This window comes from Python bivittatus, unplaced genomic scaffold, assembly GCF_059951505.1.
Source record: "Python bivittatus isolate LINGU-HERP-01145 unplaced genomic scaffold, Pbiv_v1 ctg000340_np1212, whole genome shotgun sequence".
Lineage (NCBI taxonomy): Eukaryota > Metazoa > Chordata > Lepidosauria > Squamata > Pythonidae > Python > Python bivittatus.
In genome coordinates this window covers 21,215,876-21,241,098 of record NW_028277056.1, presented here as the reverse complement: position 1 = coordinate 21,241,098, position 25,223 = coordinate 21,215,876, and the positions used below count along the sequence as shown (strand labels likewise).

General features: G+C 37.9%; 1 protein-coding gene across 2 annotated transcripts in view; it reads left to right on the top strand.

The window, feature by feature from the left end:
- ATP8A2 (ATPase phospholipid transporting 8A2) overlaps window positions 1-25,223 on the top strand; it is a 355,224-nt gene that overhangs the window by 225,018 nt on the left and 104,983 nt on the right. The gene's annotated exons all lie outside the window — the stretch shown is intronic.

Below are 25,223 nucleotides of genomic sequence, written 5' to 3'. Positions count from 1 at the left end.
GTAGGTTATTCAGCTTGTTTGTTTAGGAATTAGTTCCGTGCCTTTCCTATCACATTAATATCCTATCATTTTTCCTAAGGCCTCTGTTGCTGGAGCCTCTATATTCCTAATTAATCAAAACCTTGAAAGAAATAATATATGATTAATCAATTATTATTAAGGGGAGGTACACATTATGCTACTTACTTTTCTGAAATATTTGATAGGAATCAGTTAATTTGTTTTAATTTTGTTAGGTTTTATTTATTGGACTTATAATAAAATCTCACAGGGGCGCTCAGTGATCCAGCCAGCCACACAGCAAGCCCTTTTCTTAGGATACTCAATTCAGCTCTCTTCCTCTCTGCACAATTTTCCATCTCCCACCCCAAGCATCTAGGCAACATTCTGTGCCCACTGAACTTATTAAATATTTGTTGTCTTCTGATGAAATGTTTCTTTCATCAACATTTTCCCCTAAATTGCTTTTCTGCTTCTACATAGCTTAGGGTTACCTCCCAAGCCCCCAGATTTGGTCCCTCCTTACTGACTTTCTGCAAACCTTTAAAAACTTGGTGGTTCTCCCAGACTGTGGGATAGGATGGTGGTCAAGTCCCTTTGGTTTTTGGTTTTATTTGGATTATGGACTTGGTCTTCTAGTCAATTTTATTCTTTTATTTATTTGTGTGTGTGTGTGTGTGTGTTTTCTTTTAATTGTAAGCTGCCCAGGATCATTGAGGGATCATGTGACCTCAGAATTAAATAAATAAACAAACAAGCAAGCAAGGTAGCTAGCTAGCTAGCCAGTACTAGCCAGTACTTCCATTTTCTTGATGAATAATGCCAGTTTGGCTATGGGAGGATTCAGACTTAGAGAACCAGTTCCATATATATATATATATCAATGACAGATAACTCTTCTCATATAGAATGAGTGAGGAATCCTTTAGCTGATGGTGAGAAGAAATGAAGCAAGAACAGGTTGGCTCATGCCTACACATCTCACTTTTTGTGAGATGGGCGGTATCTAAATTTGAAATATAAATAAATAAATAAATAAATAAATAAATAAATAAATAAATAAACATGCTTTCCCCCCCTTAACACTTAGAAAACTCCTCTCTCCTTCTCTTTCTCTCTCTGCTACCCCATACACACAGACCCTTCCCTGGGATAGCACACCATGGACATCCAGTGTGTGATGGGCACACAGATATCCATTCACATAAACACAGATCATTTTCCTCAATACATAAATGAACAAGTATAATGTTTTTGACTCATTTGTTTAACTGGGTCATCTTTACCTAGTTTTAGGACTTGTGTGGAGAACAGATCACATTTTAGGTGATATTGATGCAGAAATATTGAAAATTCAGAAGGTTTCACAAACTTTTAAGCGCCACTGTATATTTACTGTGAAAGAAATTTGAACAGCAAAATATACCTACTATCACCTACACCATCCCAGTATGTTTCAGTATGGAAAAATTCCCTCTTGCTATGTTGCTCTGTGTGTGCCTGTGCGCTCAGACACTTCAACCAGTTTCTCTCTCCCTGACAGCTGGGGGATGCTTTGACGATGACTTGGTATGTATCATGTATATATTTTTGGTTAGAAAGGAACGAGTGAGTCCCTTTTGAGTGAGGCGTCTTAAGAAATGTCAGAAAAGTCTCTCTCGTGCCTTTGCAAAGCCCATAGGAATTCAGCTGATTGTCTCCGGTGGGAAGGTGTAAGACATTTCTGTAGGTATCCTAGTTTGAGACAACGTTTAAAATATTTCTTCACCTTCATACAGAGAAAGTTCTCAGAATTGCAAAAATTACTGTTTCTTAGAACTTAAGCTTAGACAGGCATTTCAATATATATGTACTTATTTTCCTTTCCCCTCCAACATTTATAATTTAGTTTCTGCCCCTTTGTGTCCCATAAACTGGGTTTTAAGAAAGGTAGTAATGGAATTCTCTAAGTACATTTTTAAAGCATCAAACACAGTTTCCAGTTCAACACATGTTTGGATAGAGGGAGGCAAATTTGTCAAGTTCACCATCCCTCAGAATCAAATTACTTTTTAGGTTATTTATGTAGCATGCAGCTGAACCTTATGATTTTCATTATGGTGAGCAGGGATAGGCACATTAAGGCTTCTGGCCTGCTTTTCCTCGCGTGTGCCCCATTAAAATCTCTGCTTTAATTTTCATGAAAAACAAAGTCAATGTATTAAGCCATGCAAACGTTAATGTACTTAAAAATCTAAAAATACCTTTCTCCAGAAAAAGCTGACAAGCCCTTGGTAAATCACCTGAACACCTCCCCCCCCCATCAAGAATTTGTAGGCTCCCCTTGCACAATATCTTTGCTCTACCTAATATGATTCTCAGATAACAACGATGCAGTCCATGGTAGTACAGTTTGTCCTCTACTGTTCTAGGCTAAGCACTCAGGGTCCAGATCAGAACATCCAACAGAGTTGGGTGAATTAAACTCCCCACCATTACCAGTTGGATTCAGAATTCCTTCCGTTTTCTGTCAAGCAGGAGTTCAGTTTTGAGTTGAAGTGTTTGTTTGGGAGATTAATGTTTAGCCCTCTCTGATCCTTACATGGTGATCTAATCCAGATTGGGACCGGGTGTGTTTCCTCTATGGTAATTAAAATCATCAAAATCAGCTGCTTGCTATGTAAATAATCTAATGCTTAGTTTAACCATCACTTTCTCCTTGTTCCCAGTTTTAAATTTATTCCATACCATTTCTGCATCAGTCTGCAGTTTAAAAAAAATTTAATTGGTTGTGCTTTGTGTACATTTCTGCTAATATATTTTGTATATGCTTCCCAATATATGCCTTTTTGCAAGCAATTTCCCTTAATATAAGTCCATAAAGTACATCTTGAGTTAAACCGGATGACTCTAGGGAATAAATACATTTCATAAAATGGATAATATGTAATTCTAGTTCTAAGGTAATTTGCTGCCTTTCTCTCTCTTGCTCATCTGTTTCAGTGGTTCTACAATGAATATATTTTTGCATAAAAGATGAGCCAAGTTATCTGAGCATATATTGTTTCATCATCTGGCATTCATGGCTCAGATCATCACATATTTATTGTAGATTTTCAGCATGGATAGTCCAGAGTGAGTGCACTGCCCTGAACTGGAATAAAGATCTGACATATAAATAAATAAGTCTCAGAGCAGAAAGATCCAGATTAAAAACCATCTGTATATTCTTTTTGCTGCATCAGATTGCCATGGCTATATGGTCGTATTTTTTGTTCTCTGAATTATGCTGTATCTTTGGAGAATTGAGTTACTGTTGTTGTAGAATCTGAAGCAACAACACCTCCTGGTTCTGAATATTCCTTCTTGAAGATTCATCTGAGAAGAAATAAAATAACCTGAATCAGACATCAGCTCTTAATTTTCCAAAGATAGGGAAACAGAAATCCCAAGCCATTTCTGTAGGTAAGAACAGGCCCTATTTGTGCAATGGGAGGTGAAAAATAGCTTCTTCATCACCAACTCACTGCTGATGTAGCCAACAAGAATCATGAAAGAGGTCTAAGAAAGCAATTGTTGTTCAACCTGAGGCAAGTTCCTCCTAAATTTCTAAAAGAAGACAAACCCCAACTTTTCATCAGATCTGTTTGTTGCTGATAAAGGACAACTACCGGCAACAGGAAGTGGGGGAGAAAAACTCTAGAAAGGTACAGAAGCAAAACGAATGATTTTTGCTATAAGTTGTTCTTGCATAGGAAGAATGATGTCCTTGAAATATATAAGTTTGAGCAGTTGTTCTGTACATTTTGCTCCATAAACAGCTTAACAGCTATTGTATGCCACCTAGAACCACACCTGTGAGGTGGGTGACTATGTACATTGGATGGATGGATGGATGGATGGATGGATGGATGGATGGATAGATAGATAGATAGATAGATAGATAGATAGATAGATAGATAGATAGATAGAAAGAAGTGAGCTGAAATATGTCTGGCTCCCCTACCTTATTCTCTGTCATGTTAATTTAATTTGTTGCTATTTGTTTGTTTTATATATTTGTTGTCCTATTCTGGTAAGAGACAGATTTGATAGGAAGCCACTGAAAGGCCTACTAGCATATATTATAACTTTTATTGAAAGTACTGTAGAGGCTGTTAATAATAACAAAATCCCTATTATACATTTCAACATGATCATAATTAGAAAAGCTCTCTGTATGTATGCTGGTATCTTATCTATATGTATATATATGAAGAAACACACACACATACACACACGCACACAAACATGAAATATCAAAGGTATATGTATGACCTATCACACTTGTTATTAGGTGGCAATAACAACAAGGTATTTATGGAAATCCCAAAGCAAACACATATGTTTTTAATTGTTGGCAGAAGCTGTCCATCATGCAAGCCCTCTTAATTTTAACAGGGAGGCCATTCTATATAATGGGTGCATCATCAGGAATCAGCAAGCTGCGATACAGTAAGTGTTAGACCTCACAGCTGGCTTGGCAGTAAATCACAGATCTCCAGACATTTAATCCTTAAATTAGCTCTTGGCTAGACTTGGCCGAAGACTCCAAGACATGACTTGACTAGTTTAGAATCTTTATTGTAGACAAAAACCAACCTTGAAACACAACTGTTGATAGCCCACTGCAGTGTAAAATAACAACACTTTATTTATATCTAGAATCCAAAGTAAAAACTCTAGGCTTTTTTCCCCACCCTTCTGAGTTAACTGATACTCAACCAGTCTCTTGAAGGCCTTTGGAGGCAGCTGAAATATGCTTGCATAAAGGTTTTCTCTAATCTGGCAACTGCTGGTGCCTGCCTGCCCACTTTCAGCCCTTACATTATGTAAGGCATTCTGAACAGACTGTAAAGAGCAGGAAGTCTCTTTAAAGATAAAATAAAAAGTGATCTCAAGAAAGAAGGGGAACCTTGAGAAAGATGATAGAATTTGAAACACATATACATAATCAAGATTGCCTATTAGGACAAGCATGTAAATTGTTATTGAAACACTGAATGTTGCAGGTTATTGGTCACCATCTTGGGTCCAGATAAAGGCACGTAATTTTTGTTACCCTTATGCTGAATATTGGTTTATATTTAATATATTGTTTTGTTAATGTTGCACTGTAAACAGCCTCAGGATGCTTTGGCATAGGAAGTAGCATAGGAGGCCACAGGGATCATCCTAACCAGATTCAGCTACTGGGCCTATTCCTGCATTATAAGAACTAATCTTTATAAATCTGTGTCATGCAGATGGGCACTGTAATATGTAGTATCCAGATGGAGAGAGAGTGGGTGATATAGTAAATTAGTAAAGGGGAAGGGTTAATAGGAAAACTGAAACCACCTTGCTTCTTTGATCTGCTGATAGCATAATAGCGATAATGCTTAGAATTCTTACAGCACTTTAGACAACTTTTTCTTGAGTTTTGAAAGCATGGAGAGTTTTACTGGAGACTGTTCATAGCAAATATGCCATGATGGGCAAGACAAGTCACCAAATATGCATTTACCAGAAGACAACTTGTTCTTCTATTCTAGAATCCCAGTGAAATTTTTGTGGGGTCCAAAGGCACATAAATCTCAATAGAAAGGTAGAGGATGGTGCTTCCTAGCTAATTTTTATTTTATTAAAAGCATACTTTTAAAAAGGCAGTTAAGAGAGGAAACCTTGCAGGAATCAAGGAGGTGTTTGAGGCACATTGGTGCTTGTGAACGTTATATCACCTTCCTCTTCTTTAGGAAGTGCAATGTCTTTCAAACACCACTGTCTCACACAATCAATATCATCATCCACAAATAACTGCAGATGGAGAGGGCAGGGCAAAGCAGAAAGATGGTATCTTGCTTTAAATCTGGTATGACTCCAGGACAGTTGTAAGATATGAACAGGGAACTTCTAGATTCACAGCTTAGAATGTATTTTGCACATCGCTAGCAGACCAAAGAAGACCAAAAACTGTACAATCAATTACGATTGTGTGACTGATTTTTTTTTTAAGAACATTGCAGGCAGGGGGTCCTCAGTACTGACCAAGAACCTAGTGCAAGAATATTTAATCTGTTCCCTGTATTTTGTGCACCGGAGGAAGAAATCATCTCCTGTTCATTGGAACCTTTGTTTTTCCAGTGCAAGTAGAATTAATGGAAGGAATCCCACAGTTCTCATTCTTGGTCACTGTGGGCTCCTCCAAAGCACTCTGTGCTCAGGGGCTGCAGGAGCAAGTTGAGCTCTTGCGGTCATCAGACTCTGAAGGAAGATGAATGGTTTGCCTTCTAGTGGTACAAGTTTTTCCCAAGAAAGTTACATTTGTTTCAGATATTTTTTTTCACAATGCTTCAGAAATATAATAAAACACTAATTTGTGTATTGTTTGGGGAAGACAAAAAATTAATCAACTCAGATTTTGAGCCATATTTGTTTGATAAACTCTGATTTTTAATTTTAACATTTTGTATCTAAGAGAAATTGAAAGAAAAGATGTTTCACACAAACATATTGCTTTCCCTTGCTTCCATTTTGGCAATCCAGTGTCTGAGAGGTTGGTTTGATTACAATATCTTTAGTTCCAGCAAGGTGAATGCATGGCAATGAGAGACAATTGCAGGAATAATATTTTTGCTACTGGCATTAAATCCTAAGAAGAACCTTTTTCAGTTGCTTAAAAATGGCTTGGAGCAAACTTCTTTCCTATTGACACACTCTTGGTTTTAAATTTCCAACAAATATTGATTATTTCAGCCAAACTTTGCACACAGAGAAAGAGAGAGAAATCCAGTTTACGATATCTGTAATATTCATATTCATTTTCTCTTTAATTGCCTATGGAACTATTTCTGTTTAAAGTGTTTTTAATGGGTACAAAGTTACTGGAGGAAGAAGCAACAGAGAGAAAGAGATTGCATGTGGGGGGGAGGAACTCTAGCTGAGAATATACTTTGATCCAAGTAGACTAACTGGGTTAAGAGAACAAGTAGCAGATGATAGGAGAAATCACTGCCTGGGAACATAATGTTCAGCTGGAATATAGAGTGGATAACTGGCCCTTATGAAGGAAAAACAGCCATATGCCTCCTCAGACCAAGGATGTAAGATGAAATCTTCTCTGGAATTCCATGGGAGGAAAATGACGTGACCTACCAAAGCAGACTTTGCCATTGCACAGACCAGGAGCAATGAACAAAGTCTGGTAGAGCCATTGCTCAACAATGTATATAAAAGTATATGTTGAAAAAAGATGCATCAACAAATAAGCATATATTTAGGGACAGCTTGCTTGAGACAGCTTTAAGGAATGAATTCTTCTATAGAAAATGTATTCTTATTATACTGAATAAAAAATGAAAACCTGGTGTTATTTAAACCTCGTACCAGTTTCTACTTCGTGTTTTATATCTGTGGCTTTAGTCAGAAGTTAAGACAAGTTCCTCTGCTGCCTGAAATTGCAAAAGTGGAAAGTTAGAATCTCTAATTGGAGCTGTGGACATTGCCTTTCCTATCTTTAAAAGATTCTGATTAGAACTATAGTTACTTCTGCACAATCTTGCTATGGTTAGGAGGCAAACATGGAGAAGTAAATGGAATGTTCTTCATGAACTGAACCATGAAAACTCATGAAACTTCAAACATTCATTCCCCAATCTGGTAACCTCCATACATGTTGGATTATAATTCCCTTAATTATGCAAAATATGAGGTATCGTAGGCAAGCTCATTCAGAGAGAATCATGTTGACCAACATCAATTGAGAGATTAATTATAATACACATATAAACTTCAAAGCCAGAGTCACCACCCATGTGTTAAGAAAGAAAGACTGACATGATTAATTCAAAACTATACTTAAAATCTTTGTTAAATTATCAGAGTATTTAGTGTAATGAAAGCAAAAGCAGTTCACTTAAATTCAGAAGGCTGTCGATAGAAACATGAACATTTTGAAATGGAAATTATGAAGCCTGAGATAAACCAGATGAAAATCGCAGAAGCAGTTTCTACCTCTAAGTTTGCTTTAAAGCTATACTAAAAAGGTATCATACAGAATTTGTTATAAAACTTTCAAAGCATTGCCAAGATTTGGGCTATAACTAATTGGAAAAAGTGAAAAAAGAATCTCCTGTAATTTGTTTGGTCACCTGGAAGCCAAACAGTGATGGAAGTAAATCATTCTCCCATAATGAGAAGGAGCCTCATAATAGTTGCTTCTTGGAAGCCAAGAGCATTACAGAATGATTTTTCATACTGTAAAGTTGCGCTTCTTGGAAGCATCTGACTGGTTGGAAAGAAGATCTTCAAACTTTTGGTTTGATCTGCATGGAATTCTTCTTGTGTGGCTGTTTTTTTTTTTTTAAAATAGAAAATTAACATAAGACTTATGTTTTCAGTTAATATAAAACACCTGGTTACAAGTAGAATGGGGGATGCGGTGGCGCAGCGGCTTAATGATGCTGAAAGTTGCCAGCCAGAAATGGCTGACACTTCGGCGGTTTGAGTCCAGCCTTCGTGCTAAACAGGGTGAGCTCCTGTTTCCTCCCCAGTTCCTGTCAACCCAACAGTTCAAAAAAAAAAACCTCACGTGAGTAGATAAATGGGGACTCTCACTCCGGTAGGAGGAAAAATGCTGGCGGCGCTTGCACGGGAATTGGGAGCAATTGCTGGTAAGTGCGAAACCGTGCTCACCCGAAAAGGGCGCGAAGCAACGGAAACCCCGCCTCCTGCGCTTGCCAGCTGGGCTCTGCTCTAGGAAGGAGGCTCTGGCAAACCACTTCCGAAACAATTGCCTTGAAAACTGCAAGGACTCGTCCAAGCAGTCACTGCAGGGTCAGTAATGACTGAGCGCAGACAAAACAACAACAACAACAAGTAGAATATGTGTGTGTGTGTGTGTGTGTGTATACAATATAAATAATAAAAGGTGAAGAATCCCTCAAGTTGACTGTGACTCCTAGGGACTACATGGACACACCCATGAAGCTTTCTTGGCAAACATACAGAAGTGATTTATGATTGACTTCTTTTGGGATGCTTTTTTGTTTATTTCTCGGTGTGGCCTACAGCCCAGAGATATCCTGATGGTCTCCCATCCAAGTCTGATTGCTTAGTTTTCTTGAGAAAAAAACTAAGGCTGCCTACATGCTGTCACTTAAAATAATGAAAAATTGCTTCTAGGAGGGAAAACGCCATCTGTTCAATGTGTATGGCTTGCCAGAAATGAATGGGTTCTTAGATTAATTAATATGTTCTCTGGGTCACTCCCAATCATGTATAAGCTTATTTTGCATCTTGTACTGGCTTACGAAGCAAATAACTGTTTCAAATGATGAGTGATTTATATGCAGAAAAACTGCAGGCACCAGGCTGTTTATTTTATTCTCAGAGTTATTTGCGTGACTTACAGCAGATTTACCCTTTTTTTCTCCCCTTTTTCCATTTCAAGCCTTGCTTCCATTTTCCATTCCATTTCCAGATGTCAGTCCCAATTTCTGTCTGAATAATTATTTCAGCTAATGTGTTTCTACAAAATCGAGTGAAAAGCCACAAGGCCAGAGGGCATATTCCTGACCTTAAGTCCTAAGGCATTCTGCTGGTCATTAATTGTCAGAGCTCCCCCCCCCCCCCGCTTTTCACAAGAGACTCTCAGTTTTTCTATCCTGAAGGTAAAAAAAAAAAAAAAAAGCTGTTTTTTAAAATGGCAATTTAGCATAATTCAGCTGCATCAAATAAAAGAGCTAATATGCTCTAAACTCACCAGTTAAATGAAGTATTGGTACGATCATAATACATTAAATATTATTACACTCTGAAATTCTTTGTTTCAGGGCTCTTTCAAATCGTCAAAACATACATAAGAAATCTTATACTGAGTCAAGTCATTGCTCAGCTTTGTTCAGTATAGTTTCCTCCAATCCCTAATCTGGGGCTCTGCAGATGTGTTAAACCACAACATCCCTAATTCCCAACCAAACTATGCTGAGCGGGAATTATGGGAATTGTGGTCTGCACATCTGGAGAGTATCAGATTGAGGAGGGTTGATGTACACTGATAAACCACAGTTACTGAGCATTTTTCATGGGAAGGATTGGGTTCCAGCCCATCTGGAGTTAGCCAAGAACTGAACTTGGAACCTTAAGCATGCAAATCATATGCTTCACCATTGAGAAAAATAATGGATCATATATATTTTGGTAGGGGGGGAGAAGGTGCTGAGATACTCCTTTTGGAACTGCCACACGTTATGAGTAAGATCTAGTTTCCCTGAAAACCCCATTGATCATCCACATAAACCCATGAAGACTCTCTGGGTGCAAGTTGTCCAGTTCCCAGCTCCTCAGAAGAAGGCAGTCACATAGTGTTCAATCAATGAGAAGTTTCTTTTGATGTTTAATAGGGGAGGGAAAAGGTAATCAATTTCCAAAAATGTTCCTACTGATAATGTTTAATGCTGGTTGGTGAAATGACTTCATGTTCTTACAGTGTAGTGTATATGTTGGCAGAGGAATTACTTGGTCTGTAAGATACTTTTAGCTTTTGCCAATACTGTAGGAAAAATTGCATTTTCCCAGAAACATATTAGAATGTTTTTCAAATGGGTAAGGTAAAGAGGAGCGTAGGAGAGAAATACATTTCACTGTGCTATAGAGGCAAACCGAATATGATGGTGAAGTCCCATAATCCTGCATTTTACATCTCTGACATTTCTACCTTCATTAGAGAAATTCTCCCCTGGAGGCCAATGGGATTATTCCTTTCAGTGGAATTGGGCAGGTCCATCAGGAAGGTAGCATCCGAAAGATTCTCTGAGAGCTTATAACGTCGTTTTGCCACAAAGTAATACATGCTTTAAAAACAATGGCTTTTTTTATTTTATTTTTTTTAGCTTTCTTGCATTTGGCCAAGTGGGATTAAAATTCACCTTTCCTACCATGGTAAAAGATGATATGATCTGTAATTCTAAATACTATTTTAACTCTTCATCCTTAAAGACTTAGAGTCCAAAATAAATAAAATGTAACAGAATATTCCTCTAAAACACCATCACAATAAAAACAAATCAAAAGCATGAAAGCAGCACAGCAAGCCAGCATAACACTTGAGCAAATAAGTCTTTACTGCCCCAAAATAACAGCAGTTCCCCTAGTGAGTTTCAGTGGAAGGTCATTTCAGAGGCAAAGGTGCTCCCACAGAGAAAACTATCCACTTAGTTCTTATTTAATCAGCTTCCCCTAGGAAAGGAACCCAGGAAGACGTATCTAAGCTGCATCTTGAGACACAGATAGATCAATGGGGGATTGTAGCAAGAGTGCGGTGTCAGCAGCCCTTCTGAACTAAAACTCTCAGTAATCCTGACTATTGCCATGGTGGTCGATCTCAGTTGTCAACCAAAGTGAAATTCTGTTTTAATTCAGAACGTCTGGAGGATCATGGAGAGTTGGTCCTTTAGGAGAACATACATAAAAGGAATCCAGGGGATTGTTGGTCTAAGTCATCTCCTTATAAGAAGAGCGGAATTGTTTGAATTCACCCTCTCTCAGTCTTTTCATACCCAAGAAGTCTCAGAAATATTAGTAGTTTTTGTTTTAACTGTCATCTTAGTGATATTAAGGAGACAGTATCCTTGTGGTTACAGAGTCTTGCTAATGTCATTGGTGTCATAAAACAATGGTCTTCTATTTATGAAATTCTATTGCACAGTTAAGTAGAAGGAGTCACTCTGGTCTAAATGTTTAGCCAATAGATGTATTGGATTTTGTTCTTTGGGGATAAGTTAATGCATCCTAAATCAAGTGTAACTATAATATTGCTCTGCTTCTGCTGCCTGAGCTGAAATGCTTGATGGAAGGCTGACCTCTGTCTGTAGACCCAAAATGTATGAACTTGGCAATGCATTATGCTTCCCTGTCCATCTTTTTTCATTCATTATGTTATTTAAAGAAAGATATTAGAAGACTAGCTCATCCTGTTCTTGTTTGACAGCATGTTATATTTGCATGCACACCCTTAAAATCTAATGATATTGTTCCTGGAGCTACTTTTCCTGCCAGAAGGACACAAGATCATGCCACCAAAATGAAAGTCATTTTAGGTTGAACATACCCTCTTGCCTTTTTAGATCCTGTTCTTTGAAACAGCCTCCTTGTAAAGATCAAACTTGAGCCCTCTGATTTCTTTGGGGTAAAAACAACTCATTCAAAGAGCATTGTTTGATGTTGAGTACTCTATCTTGTTGGAACATTGACAGCTGATTGTGTTGGAGTTGGTTGTTACTAATCTTTTTTTTCCCTTAAAATATTTGTCACCACAGATATTTGATTGCTTTCTTTACTGTGGATGTTTTATTGTTACAAATATTTAAATATTTTTTAGTGTGTTGTTAACCATTGGGAGTTCTTACAGATTACAGCAGTGTACAAGTTGAATAAATAATAGATATTTACTCCATGACTCTGCAGCCTAAGATGAGGGGGTGGAAAGGAGAGAGGTGTTATATTAGGTGCTGACCAGTAGGAGGCTAATAGAACATCAAAAGCTATATAAACACCCCCCCACACACACAAACAACCTTAAGCATGAGGCCTAGACCAATAAAAATCACCAAAAAACTGTTTACCAGGAGAACATATAGGGAAAAGGGGAAGGCATAGCTAAGATGACCAACTCTATCCTCAGTGTACCCACTCCATATGTCCCAACTCGAGCTGCGCCACTGTGGAATTGCTTGTAGTAGAGGAAATGGCAACCTCTTAGTTTCCTTTACATTAGCCCTGAGGTCTGAGAAAATACCTGTGTACAACTGACCCAGTCATATGTGATCTTGTGTTTCTGACACATGGAGATCAGTCGGTTGACTAGAAGAAATTATGACTTGTTCAGTTGTGTTGGTAATAACTTGGAAGGGGATATATTTTATTTATTTGTTTGTTTGTTTATTAAACTTGTCCCCGCCCATCTCCCCCCAATGGGGGACTCTGGGCGGCTCACAACATATTAAAACAATAAATAAATATACAATTAAAATTTATAACAGGACACATTTACAAAAATAAAAGGAAAAAATCCAGGAGGCCGATGGTAGCATATGCCAGTTGCCAATGTGGCTTAAGGCAGAACAAGGGACTTAGCTACCCCTTTTCTATTTTCATTTTTTCTCTCTTTGTAGCATTCTCCCTTATCTCTCCACCCTCCAGACTGAAGGCCTACGCTAATAGCTCTTGACAAAGGTTGGTTTGTAGAGGGCTTCTGAAATTAAGTTGAGGGAGGCTTATTGTAGACAGTAATAAACTATATAAATCAATACTCTGACTCAGTATAAAGCAGTTTCCCATTAGCTTGCCCAGGCTGAAGGGAATCTTTGAATAGTAACCAGAAAATTATATGATCACTTGCCAGTAGCTTGCTTATAACACATGTGCTCACCATTTCCTTAACATCCCCTCTCCCCAATGCTCTATAACCCAGACTCCTGAGACACTCAGTTTGTAATCATAGGATTACCTTTTGCCAGCCCATCCAGTGCTTTGGAGTTGTCTCTCCTTTCTTAGCACTGCAGTTAATCCACTTTTGAGAAGCTGTATGAAACTAATCACTAAAATATTTTCAGATACAAAGTTCAAAGGCTGGATAACAAGACCAAGATAACATGGTAGAAAACATCCATATTTTTATAAAACCAAACTCTTGAATTCATGCCCTTGCTATAATCCTTTCCTTCATCAGCGGAGACGTCTCTGTTTATCAATCATGTGGCTTTAAATAGCAGCTCAAATGCTGCACAGTTGATAAAAGAGGTAACATTGTCTCCAGCCACATTAGAAGTATATCTTTCTCTTAATGCAAGTTGCTGGTCAATGATGAACTGGCAAAAGCCAGGGTTTGTAATTATTGCAAGCTTCAAATGAACTTAAATTAAACTGCTCTTTGCAAACAATGTTGTTATACGCCTGAAGAATAGACAAAGGCACAAAGTTTTAAGGCCATTTAATACTAAGAACAGGCAGAATGTTTGTTGAGCAGTTTGGGCTGATAGAGAAGCTCCCTTCCATGCTGCACAAAGTACCAGTGTTGAGTTATGGAAAAACATTAGGGAAGTAAAGTATATGGTTTGAATACAGGAGGGCTCTGTTCATTCCCAGTTAAAATCATAGGGAAGCAGACTGGGACAGACAAATCTGTTTAGCTCATTCTGTATTGACAGATCCATATGTGTTCGTTTAAACATCTCTTTTGTTCCTTTCCCTAGTTTCAAAAAAAAAAAGAAAGCATAAAAATGACATTTCAGTACATATTTAAATTGTATTTGGAATATGGTGTGTTTACAGGCTCTTGGATGGTGTTGAATCAGGCATTGCTATGCAGCTAGATATCAGTTAGACGCCAATACCAGTTACCTTGAATGTGATATATCAGACTTTTGAACTGCTGACCTACTAGAAACGTGTGTGTGTGTGTGTGAGAGAGAGAAAGAGAGAGAGAGAGAGCACAGACTCATGAATTGACTCAGGTTGAAAGAGGTCTAATGCATTTACCATTTTCATGCTTTTGTGGAGTGCTTAGAAAGTCTGTGTCCAGACTCTCGTAAGCCTTACAATTTGGAGACCTACCATGGCAGATTCCAGTGGATGACACATTACAGTTGATAGTCTCCAGATCTACTTAGAAGTTGGAGTGAGACAGAAGGGCCTCTTGATGGCTGGTCTGACCATGATGCAAAACTCTCTGTCTCTAGAGGTCAGCCATTCCCTAGACTACTAGGAAAAAAATCTACCCACATTTCACAGAAAGCAATCCAGGTGCATGTTTGAGTCTTACAGTCTAGTGAAAAACGCAGTTAAGCTCTTGTACTTCGTTATAAAACAGTTCTGCCCTGTTGAAAGTCAATGGGATTAAACCACTATGCTTGGATTAAGCTGCTACAAGTCTGTCTATTTATGACATAAGGGGAATTGATTCCTGATATGCTGATCCTGGCATCCAGATAGGGGCTTTGGATAAAGGAAGGACACTTTTATAGAAAATTAAACATTGCTGAAGAAAGCAGAGGATTGTGACTTGCCAAGTTTTCTTATACGGACAATCGGCACAGAGTAATTTTGAATGTGCATAAATGCATTTATATCAAATTCCTCAGTTGCTGTTCAAACAAAAAGATGTAAGTCTTAAAACACTATTTGGCCATTCGTGTTATTTATAGCTCACCCCATCCTTTGCCAGTTTAGCCCTCAATTCACAAACAGATATATTATCTCATAAACCTTAGAGGCTCTCAGTCCACTTCATCTAATCCATGTGAAATCCTTGAGAAAGAAATATGGTGTTTTATTTACATGCAGCTTTCTGTAATGGATATAAAATTCTGTAATGTTTTTGTTCTATTCAGGATAGATTCACACAACATATTTAACTGTGTTGTTGAAGTAATCCATTAACACAGCACAATACATTGAATCGTAAAGTAAGGAATGAGCCAATTTGCACAATATGTTAAGCCATAAAAACCTAATCAAGGTTAATATGTTGTGTAAACACAACGGCTAGATTTTAAATGACCTGGTCTGGTATGCAAACAAGCCCCAGTATTTCCCAATTTACATCCTTTAACTATTCCACACAGGATCTTTCTGATTAGGTGAAGGGAGAAATATTTTACTTGTATTCTCAGGATAAGAATAATTGGCTATACTGATAATTATGGGGTAATTTTTCTCAGCTGCCATATATGTTTCTTTTGTATTATATTATACTTGTTTTAATTGTTTTTATGATTGCTTGCTGCCCAGAGTCACTTGGTTAAGATGGGCGGCTATAGAAATTAAAATAAATAAATATTATACATTATACATACTCTTGAGCAGGATAAGTTTTTAATCAGGATATATTATAAGTAAATATTATATGATAAACATAAACAGGCTTTGTTAGGCACACATATTTGGTGGAGGCATGTAAACTGAGTGAGTATGAGTCGAAAGAACACTTATTTTGAGAATTTAACACAGTTCCCATATAATAAAGATACCCAGTTTAGCTATAATAGGTGCCTGTGGTAATTGTTGGTACCCCAGTCACATCAGCGTCCATGTCCTTCAGCAGAATTGGAGAGAGGGATATTTCTACCCTTTTTTAAGCTGTGTATTTTGCATAAAGGTATGCATTTAGACAAGGTGGCTATCTCATCACCTTGAAGTATTTAAATAAATTAGCATTTAAATAAATTAGTTCTTACTGTTTCAGGCATTATATGTTCCGTAATAATTATGTGTAATGCCATCAGTTACAAATAAAATTGCTCAGAATCTTGTTCAAGTGGGTTCATTTTCATCTATCTATCCATCTTTAATAATGAAGATACCGAAGTGATAGATGCCTTTTAGGATCGACCATCAACAGTAAAGGTACAAGCAGTCAAGGAATATGTCACAGACTAGCACTTGGTAGAGCAGCCATAAAGGCCTTGGAAAAGATATTCAGATGCTGTGATGTGTCTATACCCACAAAGATCAGAAGAGTGGAAGCGGTGGTATTCTCTGTGACACTCTACAGAAGCAAAAGTTGGACTTTGAAGAAGCAGGACAGGAAGAGTATTGACTTTTTGACCTTTGGTGTTAGAGAAGACTCCTTAGAATACCAAGGGTAGCCAAAAAACAAGCAAATGGATCATTGGACAAATCAACCCAGAGTTTTCACTCGAGAACAAATGATGAGGCTCAAATGATCCTACTTTAGACATATTATACGAAAATGTAACTCTCTGGAGAAGGCTTTGATGCTAAGAAAAGTGGAAGGAAACAGAAGAAGAGGACAACCAGCAGCAAGGTGGATGGACTCAATTACAGTGGCGATGAATGGACTGTTGGAAGATTCGAAGGACCAGGTTAGAGGCAGATTGTCATGGATAAAGTGTACCTTCTATCTCTCTATCTACCTACCTACCTGATTTCTTTTTTAAAATATATTTCACAGCAGGCTTGTGAACTTTATGGCTCAGGAAATTTGTAGAGGATTCTGATTCTTTCACCATTAATGCAAGCCACCATTTGCACTGGTTTTGTGACATTATGAATCACTATCCCATATGTAAACTTGCATCTAACCACAGTACTAACATTCTCTAACAACTTCTTTTCATGGCATCGCCTTGTACTTCTCCATACTCCAAGCAGATTTAAGTCATCTTCAGTAGTGTTTTCCTCCTTACCCCAAAATAGGTTTGTAGGGGATATAATCTGTCAGCACAGACAGACAAGTGACCCTCTAGGGATGGGACCAGTCAGTCACCTATGGACCACACAAAGCTATTATGAGAATGCCCACCCTCCCTTCAGGTCCCTGAGTTCTGTCTTTCAGAGCCATTCAGCTTCAGTTAGCAGAAATATTCAATTCTTTCAAACCAGGCTCTCCCTGTACCTGACAGGCCTCTGAGCCAGTCTCTGCCTTAGAGACCTGATCAGTGTGGTGTAGTGGCTGCATAAAGAAAACTCTTCCAAAACTTGCAGGCATGTTAAAAAAGAAGAATCAGCAAAACTTAAAAATGGAGCAACCTTTTCTCTACATGCCAACCTTCCCTGCACTGACCTTTTGTTATTTTTCACACACACGTTTTTTTAGAGGTGGCAGCCTTAATCCATAATAAGGAGAATGTTATTTAAAATTATTTATTTAAATTTAAAAGATTTGGATAGTTGTCCATCTTATGTAGCATAACCCTGGGCAGCTCACAAATAATAAAACAATAAAAACAGTAAAAGTATAACCCCCCACCACCAACAACAAAACCTCCTGGCATCCTGAAGCAGAACACATCCTAACACATCCAGAAATTAACTTTAGAGCTTCACTGAGCTCCAGCTTCACACAACCCCAAGGCTTCATGGCTTTTTGGAAGGCCAGGAGGGTATGGGCCTGCGCGATCTCGGGGGAAGGATATTCCAAAGGGCAGGGGTTGCCACCAAGTAAATACTTTACTTTACCTAGGGCCCACTAGGTAGTGGCAACATTTAAGGGAAGGATCCTGGAGCATGCCCACTATGTCAGACCCCTAGTGGAACAGGCAGATAGTGAGTGACCATGAGCACCCAACCAGGTCTCAGTGACACAAGCCAGGTTGGCTCTCTCATCCACAGTCAAGTTGTAGATGAGAGATGCTTCATTGCAGGCCAACTTGGCATTAAGAAGCAACAGTTGGAGTCCAGGGCTGCCAAAGCTCCAGAGACCAGGTCTTGGGGCTGAGCATGTGGTACCAAAGCCACCTTTCCTGGGTGTGGCCTGTCCCCTGTCTCCCTTCATATCTCCTCCTGCCTGTCACCACTAATGATAATATGTCAGCCTGGATTTTCAGCTTTAAATCTGACTGTCCTTGCATCTGAACCATGTATTTTCAATGAACCCTACAGTTCTCTTTTCTGTAGCTATTTTATAAATAACTAGGTTTGGCTATCTTGATACACAGGCAGGCTGGCAGGCAATAAATAGTTAATGGAGCAAAATACATTTTAAGAAGGGTTTTTTTTTCTCAGATAAGAAAAGCCATTTAATAACTCTGGATGTTTTTGCTCATAGCAGTTCCATAACTGTGGCCTGCAGCCCCCAGGAGCTTGGCACACTAAGCTGTGCTTGGCAGGCTTTCCTATAGACTCACCAAATCTGAGTCAACCATGGTCAGTTGCTGGCCTGCATAGTTTTAGCAATTCTTGTTAAAGGCAAGACCTTGAGAAGAAGGGGGATGGCTGGCTTGGGTGTATGGGAGTTTCCCCATCGTTCTTGGGAAATTATATATAAGCTTAGATTTAGACTTAGAATAAACAATTCAAAATCCATAAGATTGAAGTTAGATATGATTTCAAAGTATGTCTAGTTCTGAATCTACCTGTTAGTCTCTACCAATATACTTGTCCCTACATAAAAGAAATCTGATGTCAGACATGGAATAATAAAAAACCATCAGAACAACATTTTGATTTTGTAGGACAGTGCCGCTGAGCTTCATGTGGGTTGTTTAAGCCACAGGAGGCAGAGATATACCTTAAATTGTGAAGAAACCCAAATTAGTTTAAGATATATCTCTGTCTCCTGTGGCTTAAGGCAATGGGTTGGATGTGTGTGTGTGTGTATGCGCGCGTGCTATGCTATGCTATGCTATATGTGTGAATCAGCTCATCAGTGCAAACAAACATTATACCTCCAAATGGTTTTGGGAATGACCACTATCAGTTAGACGATTACCATTAAATGTGTTCTATATTTAATTTCCTTATGGAATCATAGAATGGAAGGTGTTGAAAGAAATCTGCAGAAATCATCTAGTCCAATCCCCTGGCCAGTGCTGGAAGCCCTTGCTACATTGTCTCAAACAATGAACAACTCTTATTGGGAATTTCATTTTGGGTGTCCAACCAAAATCTACTTCCTTGTAATTTAACCCTTTGTTTTTTGGCCTGTCTTCTGGAACACCTCTGAAGAATTCTATCCCATCTTACATAACAATCCTTCAGATACTTGAAAATGTATCTCCAGGCTAAACATCTCCAATACCTCCAGCTGTTCGTACATTTTTTTCCTTAAAGTCCTCTTATCATCTTGATGCTCTCCTCTGGATATGCTCCAGTTTGTCATTGTAGTTTCTAAAATGCATGACCTAGATGCAATATTTGAAATGTCTCTGACCAACATCAAACAGAGAAGAATTGTGACTTCTGTTGATCCTGGTATTATACTTCTGTTGCTAAAGCTTAGAACTGCATTTGCCTTTTTTTGCAGATGCATCCCACTGTTGGCTTCTTCAGAAGTCTTCAAAAAGCTGTATTCAGTTTTGATCTGTCAAGATTTGATCTGCTTGAACTGCTGTCCAGTATAGTGCTGTTCTCACCATCATCAATCCTATAGTCATGCCTATGATTTTTCTTACCTTACCAGCATTTGTCTGTTAAAATTCTTCTTGCTGGATTTTGCTCAGTGTTTCAGTTTTCAAGGTTCTCCTGAATTTTGATACTGTCCTATGTTTTTCTATCTCCCAGATCTTTGTGCAAATTTGATAATCATATTTTCTAATTAAGTAATTTATAAATATGTTGAATGGCACAGAATATAGAATGCAGCCCTGCAGTTTTTTGACTTGACACTTCCCTCTTGCTTGATATGGAGCCACTGATGTATATTTGTTGAATACAATTGTTCAATCAGCATAGTCCAGCCTATTGGACTTCTCTACTAGAATCTCACATGAGTCTTTGTTGAATCTTTTGTTCAAGTCAAGCTACACTATATTCAGGAGACTCCCAGGGTCAACTAAACTGGTTACTTTATAAAAAAAAAATCAATGTAGTTTGGCGTGATGGATATTTGATAAACCCACACATACTTATCCTAATGCTCACAAACCAACTTCTTAATAATCTGTTCCAGACTTTTGCCCATTGCTGATGTCTTGCTGACTCAAGTCCCCTTTTTTCTCTTTTCAAAGGATAGGAATAACATTTATCCTTCTCCAATTGTCTGGTGTGATTTCTCAAAGATCGCAGAAAGAGGGTCCAAGTTGACATCTGCACACTCCTTTAAGATTATTGGATGTATTTGGTCTGGTCCTAGAGGCTCATTTGTTCATGGTACTCAGGAGCTCCCTAATCATCTGTTTTCTTACATTGGGTTGCCATTCCTTCCTTTTGTTATTAGGTGGACATATCCATATTCTTCACTCAGCATAAAAGTTCATGCATTTGATGAACTGGATTCAATAATCCATGAAAGCTTATGCCCTATTTTTTTTTTTTTTTTTACAGTTGATTAAGACGATTAGCACTTGGTTATGTTTTGGAAGTAATTGCTTTTAGGGAAAGCACAAAATTTATATTTCTCCCCTCCCCTCCAGCTACTATTCTATACCACTGGAAAAACAGCATCAGATCCAATGAACCTAGGTAAGCCCACACCATTTCAGGCATTTACATTGGACTGCACTCTACATCTGCTATTTTCTGCATGATCGTTTGGAGAACTCCTAGGTCTCTGTGGCCTTGGGCTTCAGCCATTGTGTACACTACTGCAAACACTTTGCATATTACTTTATTTTGATTTCAAAACAAAATATTATGTTTGTTTCCCTCCTGGGCATCATGTTTGCATATTGTGCTCCTTGTCTTTTAAGGTGTTAACTAACTACAACAGTCATTCTTAGCACTGACTGATGGTTGGTGTACAAGTCTGCTATTTATAGTATTTGCTGTTTTCTATTTCTTAATATAATACATATAATATTTTTTTCAGCTGAAAAAGGAAGTAATGCAAATAACCAATGTAAGCAGTGGAAATGGAACACAGTCTCATTTTGCTTCATTGCTATACAGATATTGCCAAACAATAATACAGGTAGTCCTTGCTTAGCAACAATAATTAGAACCGGAATTTCCGTTAGTAAGCAATGAGGTTGTAAAGCGTGACATCATGTGGCCACATCACTTAGTGACAGCAATCCTGGCAGTCCCCATTGCTGTTGTTAAGGGAGAATCGCAAGTTGTTAAGCGAGGACCTCCTTGCAACTTCCTGCTGGTTTCCCACAACCAAAGCCAGTAGGGAAGCTGGCAGGAAGTTGCAAGTCCCAGGTGGCTCGCAAGCAGGCCAGGAGGCAGGTAAGTGGCTCCTGCTGAGTGGGGAAGTGTGCGTGGGTGATTTTGGGCCTAAGGATGGCTGCTGCCAGGTGGGGAAGATTTAGTCAAGCGACTTGTGACCTTCCCTGCTGGGTCCCCGTTGACTTTGCTTGTGGGAAGCTGGCAGGGAAGATTGCAAATGGTGATCACATGACTGTGGGGCACTGCAACCATCGTAAGTGGGAGCCAGTTTCCAAGCACCCAGATTGTGATCACGTGACCCCAGGGATGGTGCCATGGCCGGAACTTCAAGGACCAGTCATAAGTACTACTTGTTCAGCACTGTTGCAATTTAGAACAGTCGCTGAATGAGTGATTGTTAACTGAGGACTACCTGTATTTGCATTTTGAAAGACTACCATATTTTTCCGACTATAAGACGATACTTTTTTCTAAAATCCTTATGCTAAAAATTGAAGGGCGTCTTATGCAAGGAAGTAAGCCGAGGAGAGAACCGCGCAGTTGCAAAACTGCCCGTACTTTGTCTATGCGAACAGACTTCCTCCTATTGCTAGCCTCCAATCACAAGTGAAATAGCTTGTCTCTGCAAACAGGCTTCCTCCAATCACAAGCCTCCAATCACGAGTGAAACTGCCCATACTATCTCTGCAAACAGACTTCCTCCAATCACGAGCCTTATGTAACTGACGTCAGCTGATGCTGAACAAACCAATTGGAGGAAGTCTGTTTGCAGAGACAAGCTATCTGCAATTTCACTTGTGATTGAATGTAATCAGTTATGCAAAAGAGCATGGAAATAGAGCTGCAGAGAGATGGTTTGGACCTCCTCCCACCGAGTGTATCAGCTAAATGTTAACTAATTACTAAATAAAAATGTGTTCTGCACTATCTTTAAAATATTGATTTCTTAATTTTGGGTTGGAAAAGTGGGGGTCGTCTTGTACATGGGGGCATCTTATTGATGGAAAAATACGGTAATTTCATTGTTTTAATCCCCTCATCTGAATCTGAATAGTAAATCTTTCAAAACAAGAGGATTATTTTAAAAATCTTTTCTCTAGGTTGGATTCAATTTAAAAGATTGTGACTTTGGATGAAATCCCCAGAACCGCTTACAAATTATAAAAATTAGTTCAAGATTTTCAGTGAAGTGTGGCAGAAGATAGAAAGATTTGGCAACAGAGGAATGGTTGGTGAAGATGACAAAGGCCAAACTGACTTGTTTGATTAGAGAAAAGACAATATCTATGTTTATTGGTGACTGGAAACCCCTTATGGACTTTTTGCATAAAAAAGAAAAAAATGAACTTATGTTTTATGGTTTTGATGATTAGACAAGATAAATTATAGAGAGAAGAGAGTCGTGATGTAACTTTAGAGAGAGAGGTTAAAATATAATTGTACTTATAACTGCTGTGAAGAAGATTGGAAGCCATGTCTTCATATCTTTTCTCTTTCTTTTCTACAGTATTTTTCTGCTACTCTTTTTCTTTTTGCATCTTTAGTTTTTTTCTTTCATTTTTTCATTTTTGTTCTATTTTAATTTGTATTAATCTCATTATTGTATTTAAAAATTTCATATATACAGTATATATATTAAATTTATGTTGGCAGAAGCATATTTGTTCCTCTGGAGAGAATGATCTAAGGGTTAGAAACTTTGCTTAGCAATGTCATGTAAAATTGAGACTGGTATGATACCACAGAAACCATTTAATAATTTTATTTAAAATAAATGAATTACAATTGGCATGAAGAGCAGCAGAATGTTGGATAAAATATGCATATTCGTATTAGATCTCTTGAAGTCAGCAGAACTTAAAATAGTTGCTAATTTCAACAGCTGTATTCTAAGTATGGTTATGTCTCGATCCTAGTGTATGTTAGCAAATAATACATTCTTCCAGTAAAAAGATTGGATTGCCTATCAGTATCATTACATTGATAAATACTATTCTATTAACAGAACAGATCCTAATCCCAAAGTCACATACCTTAACACACCCCAAATCTGTTAAAGAAAACTGAATTATGGTCGGGAACAGATTCATGGTGTCCATGAAGGTTGGGAAGGAGATTATATTTGCTATATATCTGTGTAACTCTGTTTGGGTTTTTTTAAATATAATAATGCAAATCCATTTATTTTGATTTCAACATTCTGCATTATGGATTAGGAATTTTAAGGGGGAAAATAAACTGTAGCAATATTGAATGTAGTGAGTTAAAACATATTATTTGTCCTAAAATTCATCAACAAAACTTAAGATTTAGCATAGAAAAGCAAGTATTCCTACCAGTTGACTTTAAAAACCCCTGAGACATTTTAAATCCAAAAATTCAAAAAGTCTGAATTTCCCCCAAATTTGCAATATCTGCACAATTTCATTCCAGCAGAGAGATCTTAGAATTCATCTGAATTCTACTGTATATCTGCAACAGGAAATCCACTAGTTAAAGTATTAAATTTACTATTAGTTGATCTGCCATTTCTTTATTATTACATTGTATTTGCAGATATGATATTTGGGGCCAAAGTCAAGCTTTTGGCAATCAAGACTAACGAATTCTACTTAAAATTTGGCACTCTAGTCTATCAACCAAGAATGGAAGCAGGAACACTTCGGGGTTTTTTTTTGGTATATCTAAAAAGGCTCCAAAAGAGTGGGACAGAAAGGAAAGATCCATTGATTACTTGGCAAAACTAAGTCTTCTACTTTTGGCTCATAATACCTGACATACAGCAATGTAACTTGTGACATAATGTCTAGCAATGTTTAATTGAGAAAGTAATCCTTTTTTTTCAATGAAATAGCCATTCACTGAGTCTAAATTTCAAGGGAACGTAAATACTGTAAATTCTCAGTGCCTGTTCTACAGTTGTGGAATTTCCTATTCCCTAAAATATTTCCCAGAAACATGTTTAAGGATAGGCTTGATTTTGATTGCAGGTATTAAGTAGGCATAAGGCTTTGTTTAACTAAGCCTATTTGTCAGCAGATCAGATATCTCTGGATGAGATTCTTCGTACTTCTACACCACAACTGTATCCCCCTAGTTCTGTTCCAGAAGTTTATAACTCTCTCCAGAACTGGGGCTGGAAACTTATCTCCACTTGTGCAACATTGGACTGTGTTCATTTTATGTTTTTAAATAATACTGTAGTCAGATCTACAGAACTGTAAAACTAATTCTCCAAACCCAAGGGAGTTTCATAATACTGAGTATAGTATCTCAGAATTCAATGCTACTGCATTTTATACCGCTTACATATGGCAAGTGTATGTAAAGTGCCTAGCTTTAGACCAAAATTTGTTCTGAATTCTAATTCATCATATTGCATAGCAACACTGAAAATGTGAGGAGTTTCTGAAGCATCGTCCTTTGCCACCCAGACAACTGTTTGGTACCAGAATATTTTTCTGCTTTCAGTACTTGTTTAAAAAATATTCTTTTCAACTTCTTCGTCCATTTCAATTCCTAAGGGTAGGAGAGAACTTGAATAAAACAAAGGCCACTGGAACAGTATCATGTATTTATAGGATTATTTTTCTTGACATGGGGTATATGCTTTACTTGCTATGTGGCTGAAACCAGATTAGCTTCTAGCGTTAAAG